General features: G+C 43.5%; 1 protein-coding gene across 2 annotated transcripts in view; it reads right to left on the reverse strand.

The window, feature by feature from the left end:
- SFXN1 (sideroflexin 1) overlaps nucleotides 1-5732 on the reverse strand; it is a 36104-nt gene extending 30372 nt beyond the window's left edge. For both annotated transcript variants that reach the window (XM_030573364.1, XM_030573365.1), the window contains exon 1: nucleotides 5665-5732. The gene's annotated coding sequence lies outside the window, so the exon portion shown is untranslated. The remainder of the gene's footprint in view (nucleotides 1-5664) is intronic.
- Between the last annotated feature and the right edge of the window lie 17650 nt (nucleotides 5733-23382).

Genomic DNA, 23382 nt, shown 5'->3' on the forward strand with positions numbered 1-23382 from the left:
TTTTTTAATTTGTTACTTTTGGACAATATTTTTTTTCCGCTGATTCCTGAAACACAACACATCCACCACTTGAATTCAAAGTATATTTACTTTTTAATAAAATTCATACATATAGATCCAGATGGTTCTAATCCAGAATTCAAGATTATGAGGAAAAATATCATAAACAACAATATTTATAAAACACCTTTCACTTATAGATCTCCGAATGCTTCATAAAAGAAGGAATCGTTATCCTGAATGTACAGATGTGGAAATTCAGTCACAGAGAGGTTATATGGCTTGTCAAGGGACAGAGAGAAAGGAAATGACAGAATTGGAAATAGAAACTAGGTCTCCTACAACAGTGTCATCCAGTGGTCAGGTCCAAGGTTCCTATCCACTGGACCACAGTGCCTCCAGATTAAGTTAGCTGGGTAAAAAAAAAAAAAATCTGCTATGTCAATTTAGTCTAACTTCAATACAGCCGTATTAAGAAAGAAGTCAGATGCATAAAGTTATGTATAACTTTCTCTCCCGCATCTCTTCCTCCTCCTTTGTCTGCATTATGTTCCATTTAGGCCCAGGTCTTGCAAACACTGACAAACATGGATAATTTTAAGTGTGTGAGTAGTTGGGACTAGGGATGCCCCAGTCCTGCAAAACACACAAACAAAACAAACGAACAAACAAACAAAAACCACGCCTGTGCGTAACTTGATGCACTGCGAGTAGTCCATATGCAATTCTTAGCAGAAATATGGCTTGAGATTAGACTCCTCAGATCAGGGTCCTTATCTTCATACATGGTTAGGTGTGCATGGCACTTTAGAGACATTATAAAAGATGTTTGCACATAACAGATAAGACCTCTTTACAAGACACTTTTAACTCATTTTTTAATTGGCTAATTTTTTTTAAATCAGTTTTTGATAGAAAACTTTATTTAATAGTTTTTATGTCTTTTCTGCTTCCCTTCTGATATTTAGGAGAGTAATTTGAAGGGGCATCTAAAAGCAATACTACCAAACACACTCAAGTTTGCCCCTCTTTACTTACTCTTTGATAAGATGGAAACGTTTGCAGTATTTTTTCAAGCATCCTGTACCAAACTTAATGGGGAATAAAGTTTATAAATATCAAAAAAAGTGACAGTATCTTCCCCTGAAAATGAAATCACAAACCAGAGCAAAGTCTAAACAACAGTTTTTAGTACAAAGGCCACTGTCAGTTTTACCATGGAATCAACAGCAGTGGAAGACTTTAAACTTTGTTTAAAGGATAACAACAGTAGCTGCAACGGGTCTGAAAACTGCATGTTCAGAAGTCATCAGAAATTAAACTCTCAACTGTAATGTTTCAAAGTTCACTTTTTTCTTTATTAAATATAAAATGTTCTACAGCTACTTTGTAACTTGAAGCAACAGTCACAAATGAAGCAGCAACTCTATGTGGTTCAATTAGTCATAGATTAGACGAGTTTTTGAAGGGCCCATACACTTGTTAACTTTTTTACTCACATTAAAATACAAAGGAAAAGCGCTGAAGTTAGCTGTAGTCAACATTTAAGGTTTTAGACCATTTTAAATGGTACTGGTTACTAAAATCACAGTGATAAATTCATTAACTCCTGGGTGAGTAGAAATCTTTTCTGTACAAGGGTTACCAGTTTCTGCAGAATCTAAGCATTCATTGAATAAAATAAAAATATAATTAAGTTTCTAGACCTTATAATTGTGAATATAAACTTCTAAATGTGAACCAAGTGTAAACTGAGGCAGTGATGCCTTCCTAATTCTACAGATGGACATCTCTAGTGCCAGAGTAAAAAGGGGACAGATAATGTTATTACGATGGGTGGTCAGGAGGGTTCCAACAATGCTAATGATTGAGGAGGCAGTGTTTATGTACAATGGGGTCTGCCACTTCCAAAACCTAAGGCAAAGGCACTAGTGAGGGGATGGGTGTGTGTTTGGGGAAATCCTAGAAGAGGGCTCTGCTGAGTCCGTGTCAGCAAAGCCCCCCCCTCAACCCTTCTGCCTGGTAGGGCATTCTTATACAAGAATTCTCTGCTGTGCTGGCTTCACTGTTTCTCTCCTTCACTCTACCCAACATCTCCCTGATCCTCAGCCTGATGATCCCTGTTTCTGGGCAGGTGGAAGTCCAAGAGAATGGCCCCAGATGCCTGTCACCATAGCAGCAGGCTTTGTTGGTAAGACAAGGGTCATCCTGCCACTCCAGCAGAGGACTCTGTGTGTCGGACCAGCATAAGTTCAATGGCGAGGAGGCAGATTGTGTGGGAGGTCCAGCTTTAACTGGAGAAGCAGAGTGCTTGCAGAGGAAGACTACCAGGGATGTATTTAACCTGCATGAGACAGGGAAGGAGGTTTAGCTCAGGAGGGATGCTGATGTTATTTCAGCCTGCTGAATAGGCTTAGTGTTTGGGCTAGTAGATGCTGGGCATGGGCAGTGGGTCAAGCCTCACTTTGGGGACGCTAGCCCCTGGCTCCGCCCCTGCTACTCTGTGGCCAGAGCCCCGAGTCCCCCCGTTCCCCACATGGCTGGAGCCTCGAGACTCCACCCCCTGCAGCCTGAGCCAAGCAGCGGCTGTAGCCCCGAACCCCCTTGGCCCATCTTGCATCCCAAGTCCCCTCCACAGCTGCAGCCCCCTGCCCCCTCCGCAGCCAGAGCCCCAAGATCCCCTTCCCTCCATGCCTGAGCCCCAAGACCCCCTCCCCACAGCAGCCTGAGACCCCTTGTCCCCTCCCTGTGGTTGGAGCCCCAAGACCCCCTGGTTTCCCTCTGTGGCCAGAGCCCTGAGACTCCCGGCCCCCTCCACAGCCCCCCATGGCCAGAGTAGCCCTGGGCCAGTTGAAGCCCTGAGACTCCAGCAACCTGCTCAGAGGAGCTGTGGGCTGGCCAGAGCCCCTACAGCCACACCTCCCCTCCACAGACCGCAAGCGGCCCCTCAAAAATCAAAAGCTCTTTTCTTCCAGAAGAAGAACCTGAGCTTTTGCTATGTCCCATGCAGGTTCTGAGCCAGCTGAGGAAGTGGAATGTGTTATTCAGACAGCAACCCAGGGTTCATCAGTAATCTCCCTGGAGTCCATGGAGAAAATTCTGAGCAACCCAGGAAGCTGAACACCACATACTGCCTCCTCAGCCACCCCGGAACCTGCACGGGGCATAATAAAAAGAAAAAATTCCCCCCCCTTGAACCTGCAACCGGGGTCCAGCAGCCGGGCTAGGCTGCCTCCCCTGGCCTATTATACCTGCCACCCATGATGTTGGGTACATTTTTCAAGCTCTGTGCAACCTTGCCTATTAGAAGGGGAGATGGCATTAAAACAAACTGCTGTGATGCAAAAACTCATTTAAGTGAATGGCAGTAACTATTAATTTAAGATGACATCCTTATAATTTATTATGATGCGCCAAACATCACAGTATGATTTATAGGGATGCTAATGCTATGAAAATTTGCTAACCATTCTCAGTAGCTTAATTTTGAAATTAACACACTGGCCTTTTAAGAACATAAGAACGGCCATACCAGGTCAGACTAAAGATCCATCTAGCCCAAGTATCCTGTCTTTTGACAGTGGCCAATGCCAGGTGCCCCAGAGGGAACAAACAGAACGTATAATCATCAAGTGATCCAACCCCTGTCGCCGTTTTTGGGTCTAGAATTAAAGATCTGTGGCATGGTCATGGCTGGCCTGGGTCAGCTGACTGTGGCTAGGGCTGCAGAGATAAAAATTGCTGTGTAGATGTCCGAGCTTGGGCTGGAGTCCGGGCTCTGAGACCCCTCTTCCCTATCTCATGGGATGCCAGAGCTTGTGGTCCGGCCCAATACAGCAATTTTATATCCTTGCAGCCTGAGTCCGAGTCAGCTGACCTAGGCCAGCCACGGGTGTTTAACTGCTGTGTAGATGTACTCTTTTTGGGTAGTCTCAGTCTTGTCCCCAATGGATATGGATTTTCCTTTCCCCAGGCCTGAAAATGCTCATCGTAATGATCTGTCTTTTGACAGTTTCTGTGGAGAAGCCAGGGACTGAAGACCCTGAGGACCAGACTACTCCCTCCCACCTGGAAAAGGTGACTCCTCTATCTCAAGGCTGAAGCAGTCTGACAAGGCAATGCTGGGGCGGCACACGTTGCAAATACTCATACTGTAACTGTTCTGATGATAAAAAGACTTCAGGCTCCAGAGACATGAGGCCAACACCTCTCATTATGAGTAAAATTAGTGCTAGATTGTTTCAAGGGAGGATAATTTTGGGGAGAGGAGCATCTTTACATGATGCCAAATTTCCAGCATATTTCAGATTTATCTTCATCATTTAGCAGGGCTGTTCCCTCTCTATATTATGCTGGCAGCTCCAGTTTAAAAGATGATAGCTGGGAGTCAACAGCACTGCAAGATAGTGATACAGAAAATTACAAATGAGTTGCAAATGTTTTCTATCCCAAAATCGTGTTTGCTGGTAAATACCAGTTGAAACCAGAAAGCTGGTACTGCAATGTCTACTTTTCCAACTGCATTAATAAAAACACATCACATGCTGGAACCAGCCCCTCCCATCACTACCAGATAGATTTATAAGGCAAAAAGTAAGTCCTGGTTGTAACCTAGCAACAAAAGCAATAGTCTGTGTTAAATGGATAGGGCCTGCCGCTGAGCCTGACTTTTCAATACAGCAGCCATCTTTGGTGTGTAACTTAAAGGGAGATTTCATCATTCTGCACTGAAGCCACCTCCAGATGCTAGAGGTTTGCAGCAGCAGCAGCAGCCAACTCAGCAGCGTGCTTTCAATTTACAACCCCTCCTCGGATCCCTGCCGCCCCTGAATCACACATGGGCATTCACCACCAGTTTCTCCCTTAGTTTTTCCAAGAGCTTCTTTGCTAACGAACAGTTATTTCAAGCTCTTCATTTCATTCCCAAAGGCAATTGCCTCAAACGTGCCTCCTCTGGAGGGTTAATGTGTTTTCTTCCCCTCATCTGTGTCAACAGGAAACTGAACCAGGAATTATTTCTATTTTATCGAGACACTCTATATGACCCTCACCGTGGTACTTTTTCTCATTATAATGCATCTTTCTTTTCCTGAAAGGATTGAAACTGCGGATCTTTGCTGTGACTGGGTATCAATCTGCCCCCCTTGCCTCCTTAATGCCCTCATCTTGATGATACATCGCTCCCCAAACCGGGTGTATTAGTCAAGTCAAACGCGTGTATAGGTGGGGGGTACACGAGGAGCACTCGCTCCAGCAGAGGAACCCACCGGTCACCCAGGGCGCAGGTGCATGCTGCTAGCTAGCTCGCCTCGGAACCCTGGGGAGCCCGGACAAGCACAGACCCCCCCCCCCCCAGGCCTCCCGCTGCAATTTCACGCCTGTTTATTAACTGGGGGGTTAACCTGAAGGGAGGTTGCTGCATTAGCGGATGACCCCCCAGGCCTCCCTCTTGCATGGAGGGAGGGACTCTGCAGAAGGACTTAACCCCCGGTCTTTTGGGGATGCGATTGCCCGGGAGGGAGCTCGCTGCGGAGGAGCCCCCAGTCCCCCGCACGTGGAGGGGGCTGCAGCAGGAAGCTTCGCTCTCCCTCCCGGAGGCTGCCCCGGGGATGGGGAGGGCAGGTGGCGTTAACCCTTGCGGGGTTCCCGCTCTCGCGTACTCACAGCGCCCGCCGCTCCGCACAGCCCGCCGCCGGAAGAGAGTCAGCCAGTGCCGGGCAGGCGGGAGCAGGAGCCGGAGCGAGAGGCGGGCGCCCGGCCCTGCCCGGCCCGCCGAGGGGAGGAGACGAGAAGAGACGAGCTGGGGAGGGGGTGGGCAGTAATGGGGTAGGAGCGGGGAGAGGGAGCTGCGGGCGGATGGCGGGGAAGAGATGAGCGGGGGCAGGCAGCCGGGTGGATGGGGAAAATCATTGGTATTAGCCGTAGCTTGTTGTTTCCGTTTGGTAATGAGGCTCCTGTGCAGCCCCTGGGGGCATTTCCCTTCCCCAGTTCCCTGCGCTGCCCCAAACCCAGTGAGATGTTGAATAAACACAGTCCCTGTCCTGTCCGGTTCCGCTTCCCCAGGGGGCTGGGACAATGTGTAGGGTGGGGGCGCTGCGAGCCATTGAACCAAACTGCAAACTCTGGGTAGGATGTAAACTGCTTCAAGCCAGGGGGTGCGGCAGCACCCCTAATTCCAGCACCTATGCTGCCCACCCATCCCTATGAGCAGGGCCAATTCCACCAATTCCCCCAAATCGGGCCCCGCGCCTAAGAGGGCCCCGCACCCAGTGAGAATCCCTTCCCTGGCTAGAGGTGCCTTTTTAATTTTTACTCACTTGGCGGCGTTTTGGGTCTCCAGCGGCACTACGGCGGCGGGTCCTTCACTTGCTCTGAGTCTTCGGCGGCACTTCGGTGGTGAGTCCTTCAGTGCCGCCAAAGACCTGGAGCGAGTTAAGGACTCACCGCCGAAGACTCAGAGCACCGCCTGGTGAATACAAGCCCCAAGTGTTTTTTTACAGGTTTGTTTTGTTGTTTTGGTTTGTGGTTTTTTTTTTAGTCATCCCTGGCGGGGCCCCGTCGAAACTGTTCGAATTGGGCCCTGCACTTCCTAAAGCCGGCCCTGCCTATGAGGTGCCAGGCTCTGAGAAGTGCTCCATTACAATCATCCTTCCACAATTACGTTTTGCAGTTTTTAAGGTGGAATTTCAAAATCTGACACTTCCCTCCAAAGCAACGCTGGCTGGGGAGACCTGGAACTGCCAGAAACCTCACTAGTTTTTTATTGCAAGGCATGGCTGTCCACATAGCCACACCACGTAGTGTAGGAGTGCTATGAATGGTGAACTATCCGTCTGCCTAGCTCTACCACACATCAGCATGGTAGCTGTGTGCACTGGTGTGACATTTTAAGGCTGCTCAGGAGGAGACATGTTCTGTCTGCACTGATTTCCTCTTGTAAGTTTGCTCATAAGGCCTGCATTGCATTCACAAGTTTATTATTGAATTCCTCCTTTATGTTAAGTAGTCTGAGATTCCCGGTATGAAAAGGGCAGAGGGAACATCAGGACAGTTCACATAGGCCAGTGTTCACCTTGCGGCAACCCTGTCAGGCAGAATACTTACAGGCTAGCTGATTTCAGTTTAACATAACTTGAAGCTGCTGGGATATCATATGCCCTGTGTAATACTCACCCAGGGGTGTTCCTGATTGTGAGACACCTCACCACCTACCTGCTCTTAGTGTGGAGAGTCTTGCCTAATGCCTGATGTAGTTTGGTTCCCTGAAACCAACAGTTTCTGGTCACAGCCAAGCACCAACTTACAGGTCTCTGCAGACCTCACCCTCTTGCAGGCTAATGACAGACACATATCAACATCCTAGCCCCCCTGCAGTGTTCAGTCTGTGTCACAAGACACTCACAGTAATAACCACGTACGCTATCTTCAGAGAGACTGCGTACACACTGCTTAGCTAGCACAACTCAGGATCAGATCCTTTATAATACCACAGCACTGGAATCTACTTAAAGTGAAAACAAATATGAGTTTCTGTACTGTGACAATGCACCTCTTTCATCACATGAGGGCTGAGCATTTCTCCCTCTGGCATTGGGGCTGTGGTAATACTTCACATTGGTTTGCTTAGGGTTGGCCCTAAGGGGCTTCTTTAAACAAACAAAAAAATACATTTCCCAAATCCCACTGGAGTATTGCCTCTTATTAAGCTGGCTATTAATTGCCAGCCACCATCTCTAACACACCCTGGGCCCAGCTATATTGGGAACCTCTCCAAACAGAAACAAACAAGATTTCTTCATATGGTGAAAAAACAGCTGTTTACCTAGGAGAAGTCCCTTTCCCCTCACTGCAGACAACCCTTCTGTAGCTTGCTTCTCATCTTTCCTCTCACCACCCACTAAAAGAGGTTTTAAAAAGTCATTGTATGCCCTTAATTAGATGCAGATGTCCATAATTTGCCCCTGCCCACTTCTCAGAACCCAACAGGACCACTCTTCTAGACGGAGGAGCAGTGGGCTCTCTGACCTTCACACCTGTCCTTGTTTTTCTTCTGTTGTCCCCCTTACTTATTTGAGTCCCGGGCTCAGTGGCTCCTCCCCGAGACCGAGGGAGGGGCATTTAGCTGTGGGCAGGCCTGTGCCCATCCACCTCTGGAACCCAACAGAACCACTCTTCCAGAATTGTCGGGTGTGACTTCATCACATTACAAAGATTAAAATGTAAGAGATTGTAAGCAAGGATAATAAGAACAACAGGTTACATGTAAAACACAAGGGATAATATGCTTCTTAGAGTCTAAACTTAACTGTAACATGCTAAAGCCCTTGTCCAAAGCAATTTCTCACCTAAAACAATATTCCAGCATTACAAGCCCACGTGGCCAGGATGCAATTTTCATGAACTCAAAAAAACCCCTCTGTTTTGCTTTCTTTAGTGAAGGATATGAAAGGGATCCTTTTTTCTTCCTCTAATAGTCTAGTAATGCCTTTTTGATGACCTTCTTAAAGTTCACTCCCAGATAAGATTCTTCTCCCCTGTTGCTTATTCTCTAGTGTACTTCCCACATTGGTTTCAGATGTCCTCCCCCCTATTTTTTGTTGTTGACTTCACATGCAGACAGGATTTCCATTGTGTTGGCTTTACAATGTTTTATTTACTTTGGATACAGAGATAGGTAAATAGACATGATTTTGTCTGGCAGAAGATTTGTTGGTCCACTCTGCCTTGTTACAGACTTTAAAGCATGATTTCAGTATGTGTGTATATATATATATATATATATAAAATGTCAGTACAAACAGTTCATAATGATATTAATGACCAGTGTGACATCCGCTTTCATTTGCAACCTTACAAGATACATTTGGGATAAGTACTATGAAAGCAGTGTGTTGAGTGTAGTGAGTTTGTCAGGCCTGAAGGGAGTTGCTGACACAGAATAGTGATCTCTTTTAGGTGGGACCAATGCTATTCTGGGTCATATCATGAAGCTAAGTGTATAATGAAAAAGCTGACATAACACTTAACAGTATTACTGGTCACGTCTGTAACGAGATACTTCATCTGGATGATGAGCAAATTGGAACATCAATCAATTTCATGAAAACTTCAGAGGCAAAAAATGGGTGGTTCAAAGGTCAATCCTAACAATAAAGGTGGACTTTTTAATTTACTTCTATAAATATTGCAGACAAAAAGAGCAACGGGGAAACGCTCACAGGAAAGCACAAGGAAAGAACCCATGACAGGAAAGAAATTTACTCTCAATGCCTGGTCCTAAAATGTAAGTGAAAACAACTCAACATCACTGGAGACATTTTTGCACAGTGGCTTCTTCTAAAAACAAAAATGCCAATGTTTGACATGATCATGTACGAATTAGTTGGCTCTTTGATCACAAGCATTTTCTTGATCTTTAGTAATTATGATGCTTAACATTTGACCTATAGCATATCATAGCTTTTATTTTTAAATTAAGGACTGGATTGTTCATGAGATTATTGAAAGGTAGGAGAGATACTCAGTTGTGCTGCTCCTGCTCTTCCCTGCCCTCTGTTTCATGATGACCATAATGGAAAAGAGACAAATTGTCTTGCATCCTGGTGTAGTTTTAAAGAAATAGCACAAGTATCTTCACATACGCCCTGTCTCCCCTCCTTTTATTGTTCTATATATAGGGCTGTTGATTAATCAGTTAACTCACGCAATTAACTCAAAAAAATTAACTGCGATAAAAAAATTAATTGTGATTAATCATACTGTTAAACAATAGAATACCAATTGAAATTTATTAAATATTTTGGATGTTTTTCTACATTTTCAAATATATTGATTTCTATTACAACACAGAATATAAAGTGTGCAGTGCTCACTTCATATTATTTTTTATTACAAATATGTGCACTGTAAAAATGATAAACAAAAGAAATAGTATTTTTCAGTTCACCTCATACAAGTACTATAGTGCAATCTCTTTATTGTGAAAGTGTAACTTATAAATGTAGATTTTTTTATTACATAATTGCACTCAAAAACAAAACAATGTAAAACTTTAGAGCCTACAGGTCTACTCAGTCCTGCTTCTTGTTTGGCCGATTGCTAAGACAAGTTTGTTTACATTTACAGGAGATACTGCTGGCTGCTTCTTATTTACAATGTCACCTGCAACTCGAGAATGCTTTCAGATGTCTTAAAAGAGCAACACTCAAATGCAGAAACTACAGAACCTGAACCACCAAAAAAGAAAATCAGCCTTCTGCTGGTGGCATCTTACTCAGATGAATAATGATCAGTCGGCTTTGCTTTGGATCATTATCAAGCCGAACCCGCCATCAGCATGGATGCATGTATTCTGGAATGGTGGTTGAAGCATGAAGGGACATAGGAATCTTTAGCGCATCTGGCATATAAATATCTTGTGATGCTGGCTACAACAGTGCCATGCGAACGAACGCCTGTTCTCTCTTTCAGGTGACATTGTAAACAAGAAGCAGGCAGCATTATCTCCTGCAAATTGTAACCAAACTTGTTTGTCTGAGCAATTGGCTGATGTAGGACTGAGTAGACTTGTAGGTTCTAAAGTTTTACAATGTTTTATTTTTGAATAGTTATTTTTTGTACATAATTCTACATTCGTAAGTTCAACTTTCATGATAAAGAGATTGCACTACAGTACTTGTATTAGGTGAATAGAAATATACTATTTCTTTTTTTTTTACAGTGCAAATATTTTTAATAAAAATAAATATAAAGTGAGCACTGTACCCTTAGTATTCTGTGCTGTAATTGAAATCAATATATTTGAAAATGTAGAAAACATCCACAAATATGTAAATAAATGGTATGCTATTACTGTTTAACAGTGTGATTAATTTTTTTAATTGCGCAATTACAAATAATTTTTTAAATCACTTGACAGCTCTAATATAAACATATATATAGATATAGATAAATCCTTGTCTTTACTATTTGTCCAGCTCTGGTCATATGATTTTCAGAAGGATTTTGTCCACCTAGTATGTATGCATTATTAAATTACAAAGATGTAAAGTTATGGTCTGCAGATTTGTACTCTTCTCAGTAGGGTTATTCTCTCCCTTCACTAAGGATGTATTCTGTTTACCATTTCAATACTCTTCTAATATGTTCCTAAGGGTTGCTTCCAGGTCTCCCAGTCTGCTGGTTGCTTCACCCTGTCTCGCTTAGTGTCACATTGAACTTTTCTAGTTTTTGACCAAAAATTTTTGTTTTACAGTAAAAACTCAAAATTTTCTGCATAAAATTTTTACAAAAGCATTTTTTCCATTTTCATTGAAATCCCTCCCTCCATCTGTAGACCAGCTCTAATTCTGGGTCTTTCCCCAGCCTAAGCAATACCTTCTAGAAGGGGTGTGGCATCACTAACTGTACCAGAAGCAACTGTATATTTATTATACTCTTAGTATTTGCACCCACAAAGAGAAAATACAAATAAATAATAATACAAGGACCTCACAGTTGGAGGCTGCAACTGGTATTTATTTAATTAGGATAATCCCACTCCAGGTAGCATAAAACTTGCAGTCCCCTCACCCCACAAAGACTTGCTACCAATGAGGTCCCTGAGGAAATCAGATGTGAATTGAGCCAATTGACTTCTGTGGAGTTACACCAGGGATGAATGTAGCCTTCTTTGTATTGTTACAGAATGAGTTTCTTGACTATCGGAATCTTCCCTTCACTCCTTAAAATACCGAAGATCTCTGCTTTTACACAGCTCTACCCTCAAAAAAAAAACAAAAAAAATAACAACCTCCTCCCCCAATACTATATTCTTTATTGTATTAATAATCACAGGTATGTTAAGTGTATTTATATCATGGATGGGGATCAAGAGAGCCATTTCATCTTGCTAGTTTATTATTGACACTTCACTTGAGAAAATCTAAGTGTATATCTGCTGCATATTACATTATTGCTCACTATTAACATACATGTCCTGTAAGGGGCACTGCAGGACTAGGTTATCAGCGGCACGGTGTCATATGCAACATATTGAAACAGGTTAACGGCAAAGCCTGGGATACGTCAGGTTTTTCTGATCTTTGTGAAAAGTAGATATGCAGCAGATGGGAAATGAAATGTGCTTACCTCTCAAAAGAGATGTGGATGGCATTCGAAAGTGCTGAGCTGCTGACTCTTCTCAAAGGTGAGTGCTATGGTCTAGTGCTCTATACTGGTTTGTCCCTTTTCAGAGATTTGCCAGAAAGAATCACAGAGGCTCCTAGGAGCAATCCATTAACATTCAGGTCAAGGGAGGGTTGGGGGTGATTCTCTGGTGAGTGATACAATTCTTCCTCTCTCTGGATGCTGCTGAGTTACACCTGCCAGACAAGATCTTTATCTCTATAGCAAAGGCCTTAAAAGCACAGTTCCCAATATCACGTCTTCCCTTTCAACACAAAACTTAATACAAATAACACTTAAAAACAAGACTATTAGAACACACAACGACAAACACTTATAACCAAACTACTAACTATCACTTACTAACGATGTTCAATTAGTCTCTGAAGTGCCCTGTGCTTTCATGTGGACCCACAGGGCTCCCCTAGAACATCGGCACTGTGGCTGTGAGGAGGAGGCAAGTCCTCTTGTTCCAGGTCCTGGTGCTCTATTGTCTCAAATCTGCGCTGGTTGTTGCCTGTCTGAAACCCTCTGAGGCAAAATGGTAGACTCAGTGCCCCTTTATCTCCATCCCTTCTGGGATTTGGAGATGGTATTGTCGCTTGTTCCTCAGTAGTTCATGTCCATCAGAGGTGACAACCTCATATGACCACAGATCAAACTTTTGTGACACAGTGCCGTTGTGTCCCATCACAGAGATTTTCATGCAATGGTGGTAGCTCCTGGGCCCCCAAATCAGATGAGTTTCTTGTTTCGCTTTATCTGTCTCTACAAATCTGCAAGTCCTCAGTGACTGAGGGCTTGTCTACATCAGAAAGTTGCAGCGCTGGTGAGGGAGTTACAGCGCTGCAACTTTGAAGGTGTACACATCTGCAGGGCACCACCAGCGCTGCAACTCCCTGTTTGCAGCGCTGGCCGTACTCCCGTTTTGTCTCGGGTGTAGAGGATCCAGCGCTGGTGATCCAGCGCTGGTAATCCAATGTAGACAGTTACCAGCGCTTTTCTTGACCTCCGTGGAAGGAGGAAGCCTCTGGTAATCAAGCTGGTTTCCTTTCCCGGTTTGTTCTCTCGGTCCCGGAGCCAGCCAGCAAACCGCAGGGAAGGAGACCTGCTTGCTCGGGGTTCCGGGACCGAGAGAGCAAACCGGGAAAGGAAACCAGCTTCGCCGCGGTTTGCTCTCTCGGTCCCGGAACCCCGAGCAAGCAGGTCTCCTTCCCTGCGGTTTGCTGGCTGGCTCCGGGACCGAGAGAGCAAACCGCGGCGTTCCCGGTTTGCTCTCTCGGTCCCGGAACCCCGAGCAAGCAGGTCTCCTTCCCTGCGGTTTGCTGGCTGGCTCCGGGACCGAGAGAGCAAACCGCGGCGTTCCCGGTTTGCTCTCTCGGTCCCGGAACCCCGAGCAAGCAGGTCTCCTTCCCTGCGGTTTGCTGGCTGGCTCCGGGACCGAGAGAGCAAACCGCGGCGTTCCCGGTTTGCTCTCTCGGTCCCGGAACCCCGAGCAAGCAGTTCTCCTTCCCTGCGGTTTGCTGGCTGGCTCCGGGACCGATATAGCAAACCGCGGCGTTCCCGGTTTGCTCTCTCGGTCCCGGAACCCCGAGCAAGCAGGTCTCCTTCCCTGCGGTTTGCTGGGTGGCTCCGGGACCGAGAGAGCAAACCGCGGCGAAGCTGGTTTCCTTTCCCGGTTTGCTCTCTCCTCCCGGAACCCCCCTTGAAGCCGCCCAACAGCGCTGCAGTGTGGCCACATCTAACACCACTTGCAGCTGTAAGTGTGGCCACTCTGCAGCGCTGGCCCTATACAGCTGTACTAATACAGCTGTAACAACCAGCGCTGCAAAATTTTAGATGTAGACATGGCCTCAGACATCCATTTGTAATAGTGCAGGCATTCTGTTTTCTGATGAACAAAATGTCAGCAGGTGACAAACTGTGCTTCATTGATGCCATTCTGTACTTAACAGTGCTAAATACACATCAGAGTCTGACTTCCCAGCCATTTTCAGTAGGTACTTAAGTGTTTTGACACTGTTTTCCACCAACCCATTGGATTGCAGATAATGGGAACTAGTGGTTACATGTCTAAATCTGTACTTCACTGCAAATTGCTTAAACTTATGCCTCTTAAACTGTGGCCCATTGCCAAATATTCCGATGTCAGGTATACCATCACTAGCAAAAATTGATTTGGTATGCACAATCACCTATTTAGCTGTAGTATCTTCTAGTAAGGCTATTTCAGGGAAGTAAGAACAACAATCTAGGACAAGTACATAGTTTATTCCAGACAGCATGAACAAATCTATGCCTACTTTGCTACAGAGGGCTATTTTCTCCTATGCCACCAACATGGGCACTTTTGCTTGAGTTGGCCTGCATTTTTGGTATATGCAACAAGACGTAACAGCTTCCTCAGTGTCACTGTTCATTTGACGTTGAAATGTATCTGGCCCTTTTTTTAACTTTTTCAGTCCTTAAAAATTTTCATGTATCCCTTTTATTCTTAGTATCATATGGTATTCAGTGATCACTCAGTGGCTTAAGGTGCTTGAAAGGGATCTGCTTTCTTCTGAGTCTGGTTCCAGCTGGTTGTGCATAACAACAAGAGCTTCCCAGCGCCCCATCCAGACTCTTCATCTAGGAAACTCAGCCCACTCACAGTACCACAGACTAGATGGATCACTGGTCTCATCTGGTATGGCAATATATATGTTCCATTATTCTTTGAGGACCAGACATTGCTGATTGCAAATGGTTTTCCGCCGAGTCTTTCCACTGGCTTACAGCAATCTTAAAGAAAGCATTTTTATTTAGAAATCACCTCACAATTGTTTTCTATGCAAGGCACAGTAATGATTTTCTTACTTCTGGTTGTACTGAAATTCCCTTTTTGAGAACATGTATGCCCTACATTGAGGCCTTTTCTTGCAGACCTTACTCATGCAATTATTTCCATTGAAGTCAATGGGATTATTCACCTGAGAAAAGTCTATACCAGCTGTTCTCAACCGGGGACCTGCGGCCCCCTGGAGGTCCATAAGCCCTTTCAGGAGGACCACGGGGCCCCGCAGATGAAACCTGGTATCCTGAGTGCTGGCGTTTCCCTACCTCGGGCTGAAGCTGTGAGCGGGGCTGAAGTTGACAACCGCCCCCCACCCCCAGTCTGAAGCCAGGAGCTGCTTCATGTGTACTGTATGTGTTCGCTGAAATTGTTTAGGACACATTAAAGCTGCCCATTGGCTTTTGAGTCATAATCATTCCAGAATATGATTAAAAAGCACTAAAACACATGCATGGGAATTGCCAATAAATCATCCCCGTACCATATGCTTTTCAATAAGAGAATTCAATAATGAGAAAGTGTTGCTTAAACTAAGGGTGGACTTCCAAGGGAGGTACTGAACTCTTGTAGGAGGAAGCACACAAGCACAAGGAAAATTGCAAAAAGGTGTATATATATATTTTTTGCTTTCTGGTTGGAACATTTTCACTAAGGAAAGGACTCAGCAGGCCAGGGCTGCCCAGAGGATTCAGGGGGCCTGGGGCAAAGCAGGGGAGCTGTGGGCAGCACTTGTACTCACCCGGCAGCGGTCCGGGTCTTCAGCGGCATTTTGGTGGCGGGGGACCTTTCAGTCACTCCATGTCTTCATCAGCACTGAAGGGGCCCTCGCTGCCAAAATGCCACCAAAGACCTCTGAGAAGTCCTGCAGCAGGCACAGAACAAGCGGGAATGAATAAATCAGTAAGAGAGGACCTCACTGCTCAAGCTGCATGTTTTAGATATATAACTTGCCTTCCAGCTCCTTTGGTGGTTACATCATGGTAGCATAGATTAAAGTTCTGATGAGAGTTCTTCTATAGTTAGGGTATCCTGAGTATTTGGGGATAGTTTCCGCAAGCTCCATTTGTATACTGCTGAGGATATCAGAATATGTACCTAAAGAAGGAGATACAAAGATAAAGTTAAGAGACTCTCACTTACAAATAGTAAAAAATAACCAAAATCAATAGCTAAGTGAGCTAATATATATATATTTGAAATTTTAATTTAATTTTTAATTTTTCACAATAAATACTGTTTCGAGCTCCACAATTTGCTCCATTTATGGACATCCTTGAAAATAACATGTTAAAATGCAATGTGGGAACCCCATTCATCAGTATTTCCTTTAAGGGTTACTCTGGTCCCTGCTTGGAGCTTTTTCTATAGTTGACAGATAGCCATTTTGTTCTTTTTCCTGTAGCAATGCACAGAAAGTAAAAGTTCAAGGTGGCTGAAGCTGAGCCAGGAACCATCTGTGAGTGGGCAGACAAAAAACTATAAGAGACTGTTTGTAGAGTCTGATTCATTCTGGGGGTTAGAAGGTGCCTGGGGGTGGCGAGGCAGAGGGAAATTGCCCAGAGTATTCTTACTCATTTGAGTTTGGGAAAGGCAGTAGAATTAAATAAGAGGCCATCAGGATAGTTTGGGATAGAGTTGTTTGAATTTTTCTTTACCACAACGCTTTCCTGTCAGAAAATATGGTTTCATCAAAATTGGAATTTTCTTCAGGAAAATGTTGATTTTGATGCTCTTTTACCTCCCACTCTGTCCAAATCAGGAGAATCTAAGGCCTGGTCTACACTGCGGGGGGCGGGGGCTGGAATCAATCTAACGTATGCAACTTCAGCTACATGAATAACGTAGCTGAAGTCGACATACTTAGATCTACTTACCGTGGTGTCTTCACTGTGGTAAGTCAATGACTGATGCTCTCCCATAGACTCCGCTTGCACCTCTCACCCTGGTGGAGTACTGGAGTCAACAGGAGAGTGCTCAGTGGTCGACTTATTGCGTCTAGATTAGACACAATAAATTGACCCTCGTTGGATTGATCGCTGCCCGTCGATCCAGCGCGTAACGTAAACATGCCCTAAATGAAAAATTTCATTTCAAATTGACATTTTGAAATGAAACATTTATTTTTCATTTGAAAATGTCTATTTAAAATGATAAATTTCATTTCAATGTACCAGAATATTTTATTTCAATTGGAAATGTTAAAAATTTCCATTTTGGTCTGATTTGAAACTTTTCACGGTTTTTTTGATATTTGATATTTTGATGTTTTGCCTAGATTTCAAATGGAAAGTAATTTTGAAATGTCAAAATTTCTCCTCTAAAGGATAATTCCATTTTTCAAACAGCTCTAATGTGTGTGTTGTGGGCACAAATAGATGCACTTTACTATTCAATGGATGCATGTTTGCAGGCCAGCTGAAAAGTTGACACCTAATCAGTAACTCATGGTCCCTATTTTCCTATGAGTGCAAAGTGAAGACAAAAATGGTCACTTGTAGATTGCTGCTAGTGAATTCAAATAAAAAATTAGTTTTATTAGTCTACCAAGGAAGATACACAAAGTAGGAAATATTATGCTAATGTGCATTTATTTTGATTTTAAAGTTCAGGAGCAGCACAGTTTGCACACAGATAAAAAGGAACAACAAAGATCTGCCCATCTCCTCTTCAAAATGGCTGACCTGATCCTTCTCCAAGATACCAAAGACTCCTGAATAAGAAAAAAAAAATAAAAGGAGGTTGGGCGTGTGTAGAATTGTAACAAGAACTCTTCAGTGGCATAAATAGTGGCTGTAGCATGGGTCATAGACTCCTTTTATTCCTTGGAGGTCTCCCTTCCAAGTATTCATCAGGCCCTATCTTACTTAAATTACAAGCTCTGATAAGGTTACAACCCTCAGGAGTCAGCGGCTGCTGCTATCAGAGATAACCAGAAAGCCTAGAGCATTAGATTGCCAGCCATCCAATTAATTCACCAGGCTCACTCTAATTTAATTCTAAAAATCATGAAGGTGAAGTCTGTTTACACAATTTGTTCTGAAGCATCCAGACACTGCCCTCTGATTTCCAAAATTTATTATGACTCCTATAATTTATTCATCCCAGGATGCACATATACATCTTCAGTATCAAAATGAAGTTTGAGCAGCGGTCTTCCTGAGTAAGATGTCCAGCACTTTAGAACATATATATGCTTCAAGGATCACCATTCAGTAGATCTGAATGACTTCCTGGCCAAAAAGCATCATTCGCCTTTCATAATGAGAATTATATAAGGCACCTTTTTAATCTTCAAAAAGCAGTAAAATATTAATTCATCTCAATAATACCTAGTTCTTATGTAATGCTTGTCATCAGTAGATCTTAAAGTCCTTTACAAAGAGTCTCAACATAATTTCCCCCCTTTTACAGGGGGGAAACTGAGGTACAGATAGGTGACATGACTTGTCCAGCATCATAGTGGCAGAGTCAGGAATAGAACTTAGCTCTAGTCCAGTTCTTTGTCTGCTAGAAACAGGGGATCTGGGGCCCCCTAGGGGGCCGCGAATAGGTTTCAGGGGGTCCGCCAAACAGGGCCAACATTAGAATTTCTGGGGCCCAGGGCAGAAAGCCAAAACCCCATTGCATGGGGCTGAAGGCCAGGGCCCTGAGCCTCACCAGCCAGGGCTGAAGCCAAAGCCTGAGCAACATAGCTTCGTGGGGGCCCCAGGCAATTGCCCTGCTTGCTACCCCCTAACACCAGCCTTGGCTTTTATATGCAGAAAACCTGTTGGGGCACAGATGGGCCGTGGAGTTTTCATAGCATATTGGGGTGGGGCCTCAGCAAGAAAAAGGTTGAGAACCTCTGTGCTAGACTACACTACCTCCCTATTTAACACTCCCTCTTTAGAAGCATCTTGTTGGTTCCCACCACCATAGTGTCTGAGTGACTAAACATCTTTGTGTGGCAGTTTGAAGTATTTCAATCACCATTTTACAGACAAGGAAAGTGAAAAAGAGAGGTTTGACATGTCCAAGGCCAAACTGGGAGTCAGTGTCAGCAGTTGCTGGCTCCTAGTACTATTCTTAGGTTATAGCTCTTACAGAGCATGGGACTGTCAAGAAACATTGTAAGATGAGCAGGCACTAGTGAATATTAGAAGGTTCCACATCAGGAATGATCAGAGTTGACGCACCTAAATCAGCTAAGGAATTCAAACGTTAACAACAACTTTCTTCGCTCCAAACCAAATGTTTCTCAGCATGTCATATTGACTTCCCCTCATTGAAGATGACAGGTCTGAACTTTCAAAAGCAAATAATTATAGAGTCATGTAAGTAAATAAAAAAATAGTAACACTTAAGAAAAAAAAGTAAAATTTTTACTGCTGAGAAACACTAAAGCATCAAATTCACCTTTGGGCTGAAAATAAGCATGTGAAATTTCAGCCTCAAAGATCTACTTTTGGTAAGTTTAAAGGCATGAAAAATAGGAATCAGCCTAGAATGTCCACTGAACCTTTAAATATGGCCTATACTGAGATCCCATAATATACAATAGCTCAGAAAAGACCCAGCCCCTTTATATGTTCCCTCTCCCATCTCTTATCCCCCACCAATCCACTCTGAGACATTCAACATGTTCATCTTTTAGCTAAAAGAAGTTGAAGGCTTAGATTATTCTAAAACTACCAGAGGGATTTTAAAGCTCAAGGAATGGGTGAAATTGATAGCCCTGATAAACATCCTCTATTTATCTACTATACACATCTAGGATAGGCAGCAGAAAGCATCATCCCATTCCTTCACCACTATGTCTCAAAACTGACCTGGAGGGATCACTTCTAGGGATGAGAGAGGTGCTCCAGTTGATCCTTTGCCGCTCTGCTGAGATTTCCAGTCAGTGTGCCAATCAGTGCCAATTGTGGTGGTGGATTTTGTGATGTGGATGTCTGTCTACTAGGAATTCAGGGTAACTGATTTTAAAAATGCCAATATATGGCCTACTTCTGAGAGGTATCCAGCCATCACTGGCTTCTCTGGGAGTTTTGGTTCTCAGCATCTTGCAGGATAAGAAACTAAGTGCATAACCTCTGTACATCTCAAGGTGAATATCTGATAGACACAAAAGTGTAATTGCAAACACGTTTTTAGTTTTATTCTGCATTAAATGTCAACATTAATTTCTTGCTGAGAAATTGATCATGCTGATAATCTACTGAAAATCTTCCTGAAGCTTCAGGTTGAAATTTAGCATCTGTCTGTGTATTTTACTCCTTGGAGATGATTCTCTGCTACCTCCTTGCATGTACTAAAAGTAGTGGAAACATTCACAATGGAGTACCAGGGCTTAGGGGTTTCACAGTTGACATAGAGTCCCTGCAATAGATCTATACTGGCTTCCTTGTGTAAAGGAATGCCAGGATCCAGGAAGAGAAGGAAGACGGTATGGTCAGGATGTGTTTTGCTCTTGCTATTCCAGGCTGGTGGAGACAGCCAAATGGGAACTGTCCCAGCCAGAACAAAATGAGCCTTATGTTGCTGTAATTTACACCAGAGGCTGAGCAGGCTCTCAGTCTCAGAATTCAGGAAGTACAAAGGTGGCTTAAAGCTTAGCCCTGCACTTTGGTCCAATATTCAATGCAGGAATGGAGAAACAGAAAACCAGGTAGATCATTATGTCAAATCACCATATACCATTGTAGGACAACTATCAGGTCAAATTTGATCCCAAATTCTAGTTCTTCAAAAACACATTTTTACAATACAGTACTTAGAACAAATAGAATTGGTATTATGGCTTTGAAAAAAAGTGATAATTTTTTTAAACAAACAAACAAAACAAATAAACAAGGATTCCCTTTTGCGTTTGCAACCAAAGCATTGGAACATTTTGCTAGTGCCAGACACCAAGAAAACGAAACAGACTAAAACCTGAAATTGAATTGACCAACCTATTTTCATGGCTCAAATTGAAAGAAATGCAAAAAATGTAAACAATCATTGTAAATAATGAAAAATCAAGTAGATGGTGTCAGATTTAACAATCTGAATTAATTAGCAACATGGTTGAAGAAAACTGCTCGAAATTTGTCTAATTTTTAGCCTGAAAATGCCTTTTTTTTAAAAACAAAGCCATTGTACTCCTCATAGCTGCAGAGAGCCTAGCCAGTGTGTCCTTAGAGTGGTATAAATACAAAAAAGTCATTTAGGTTTTATAAGGTTGCCATAGCTGGATTTAAACATGCCATAAAAACATGACCTTGTGCTGTTATAACTAAGTGGGGAATGAGCAGAAGACAGTTTTGAGACATTAGAGGACACTGTCCCTGAGACAAATTTTGACAAATCTATGATGAATCTCAGAGAACATTTCCAGACAAGGAAAGCACCAACCTTCAGTGACTGCTCTGCTAGTTCCACTCGCAGCAAACAATTCACTTAGCAATAGAGGACAGACAAGGAATTAAGGGTATCAGAGCAGACTGTGACTAGCTGAATGTCACAAATTTGGGATTAGAATGAGTCAATGATCCCATCTGACGTAGCAAGTGTCAAAATCAGCACTGGCCCCACTGCAGTGAAGGCTGTGGTTGGAATGGGAATCCTAATGAGGGAAGCTAGAGGGAAAAAGGAGCTGGAATTTTTTTTTATAGGTCAGAACACTAGACTAATTTTTTAATTTTCACCTGGACTTCCAAGTGAGGTAGAAGGGATATTTGTTTAATGTCTCATCTGAAAGATAGCCACGTAGCTCTGTTTGTTTGTCTATGTGTTTTACATCTTGTTGTGAACACCATCAACCTCAGATTGATGTGTTCTGGCAGAGAGGCCCATAGCCATATTGCTGCTTCCAGGAATACTCTATTTCCAAGCCCTGATGGTCAGAACCTGGGCCTAAACAGCTGTGTCATCTCTATGTTGCACAGTGGTCTTGGAGGATCATGAAGGGTACATAGGTCTCTGAGTTAGAAAGCTCCCAGACCATGGAAATTAGAATCAGCTCTTAGAACTTTGATCTCTCATGAGAATGGAAGCTGTGGAGCATTGGTGTTATGTGACCTTGTTTGCTAATGAGGTATGATGTTGCACGTTGTACCAGCTTCAACCCTTTTTTTGTTTTTTGGTGGGGTTGTACCCAACTCTTAATTAGATCAAAGACTCCATTTAGAACCTGCCTACACTAGATATGAATCTAAGTCCTATTATGAGTTCTAAACACCTCAGGCCATATTCTCATCAGCAGCCCACCAATGCTTCATGCTGAGTTGGATCTGTCATGCAAGCTTTGAACAATGCTGAGGGAATAGCCCCCAAACTGGGGGAACACAAACACTGTCACTGAGTATTTGGCCCTGCGTATTTTGGACCATGCTCAATACAATAATAGTAAAGTACTGGGCTGAGTACTGGGTCTACCTGTGGTTGGGCACAACTACTATAAAAAGACTGAAGCAGGTACAGTATGCAGTCTACGAAAATGTGCATTTATTTTGATTTTAAAAATAGGCAGGGTACAACATGAAAAGTCTGATGCCTGTTCTAATGTATGCCAGCTGACAATGGCTCCAGGGATCCTTACAGGAACTGGAGATCAGTGGTGAGCAAAGGGGTTCCAGACATGCTCCATCCTCACCACACCTCCTATACCAGCTACTGCCAGATGTTTGTCACTGGAGCTGCGATGTCAGCTCTTCGCTATCTGATGATTCCTCTCCATAGGAGAGGACCCTTTAGGGATTGGATCTACTGGGTTTAGGATCCACTTTGGGGACCAACAAAAATGGCTGGGATGCAGCTCAGGATTGGGGTCATAACCTCAAATCAAGAATGCCACTTACTGAGCTATTTTCTGGCAACCCATGCTATTGTAGATTCCATTTGCTGCAGTCATAAGTCAGTGTAACACACATCAGTGTGTGAACAGTTTTGCTGCTAACATAACTGTTTATTTGTATTCCATCCTTAGCCATCCAGTTGGGATTGATTATGTCTCAGGTTAATTTCATTTTAATGAATTATCCTCTATCTTTGGCTTTGGCTTTTCATTTTATATTTGCTAATTAATATGCCAAAGCCAGCTTTAAAAGGAAAGTGCCTGACATTTTATTGTTTACTTCATTTTGATTCACATGGTCGTGTTTTTACTTCTTTTTATGTCTAGCAGTGTTGCTTAGCTGGGGTGAACACAAAAGAAAAATCTTTAAGCAAACAAATAATAGTAATAATAATAATAATAATTAATAATGTTGCCCCTCGCCTGAGGTGTAGTACACTCAAACCTCCTCCCTGATGGTTGCTCCTTGAAGTGGCTTTTCCCTTCTCCTTGCATGGGTTGAATATTGGGTTCTTTTTTGTGACACCTGGTGCCTCCACCCCTGGTGACTCCTCACTATGCCTGGGAT

The sequence above is a fragment of the Gopherus evgoodei genome, chromosome 8 (assembly GCF_007399415.2).
Source record: "Gopherus evgoodei ecotype Sinaloan lineage chromosome 8, rGopEvg1_v1.p, whole genome shotgun sequence".
NCBI classification, from domain to species: Eukaryota; Metazoa; Chordata; order Testudines; family Testudinidae; genus Gopherus; species Gopherus evgoodei.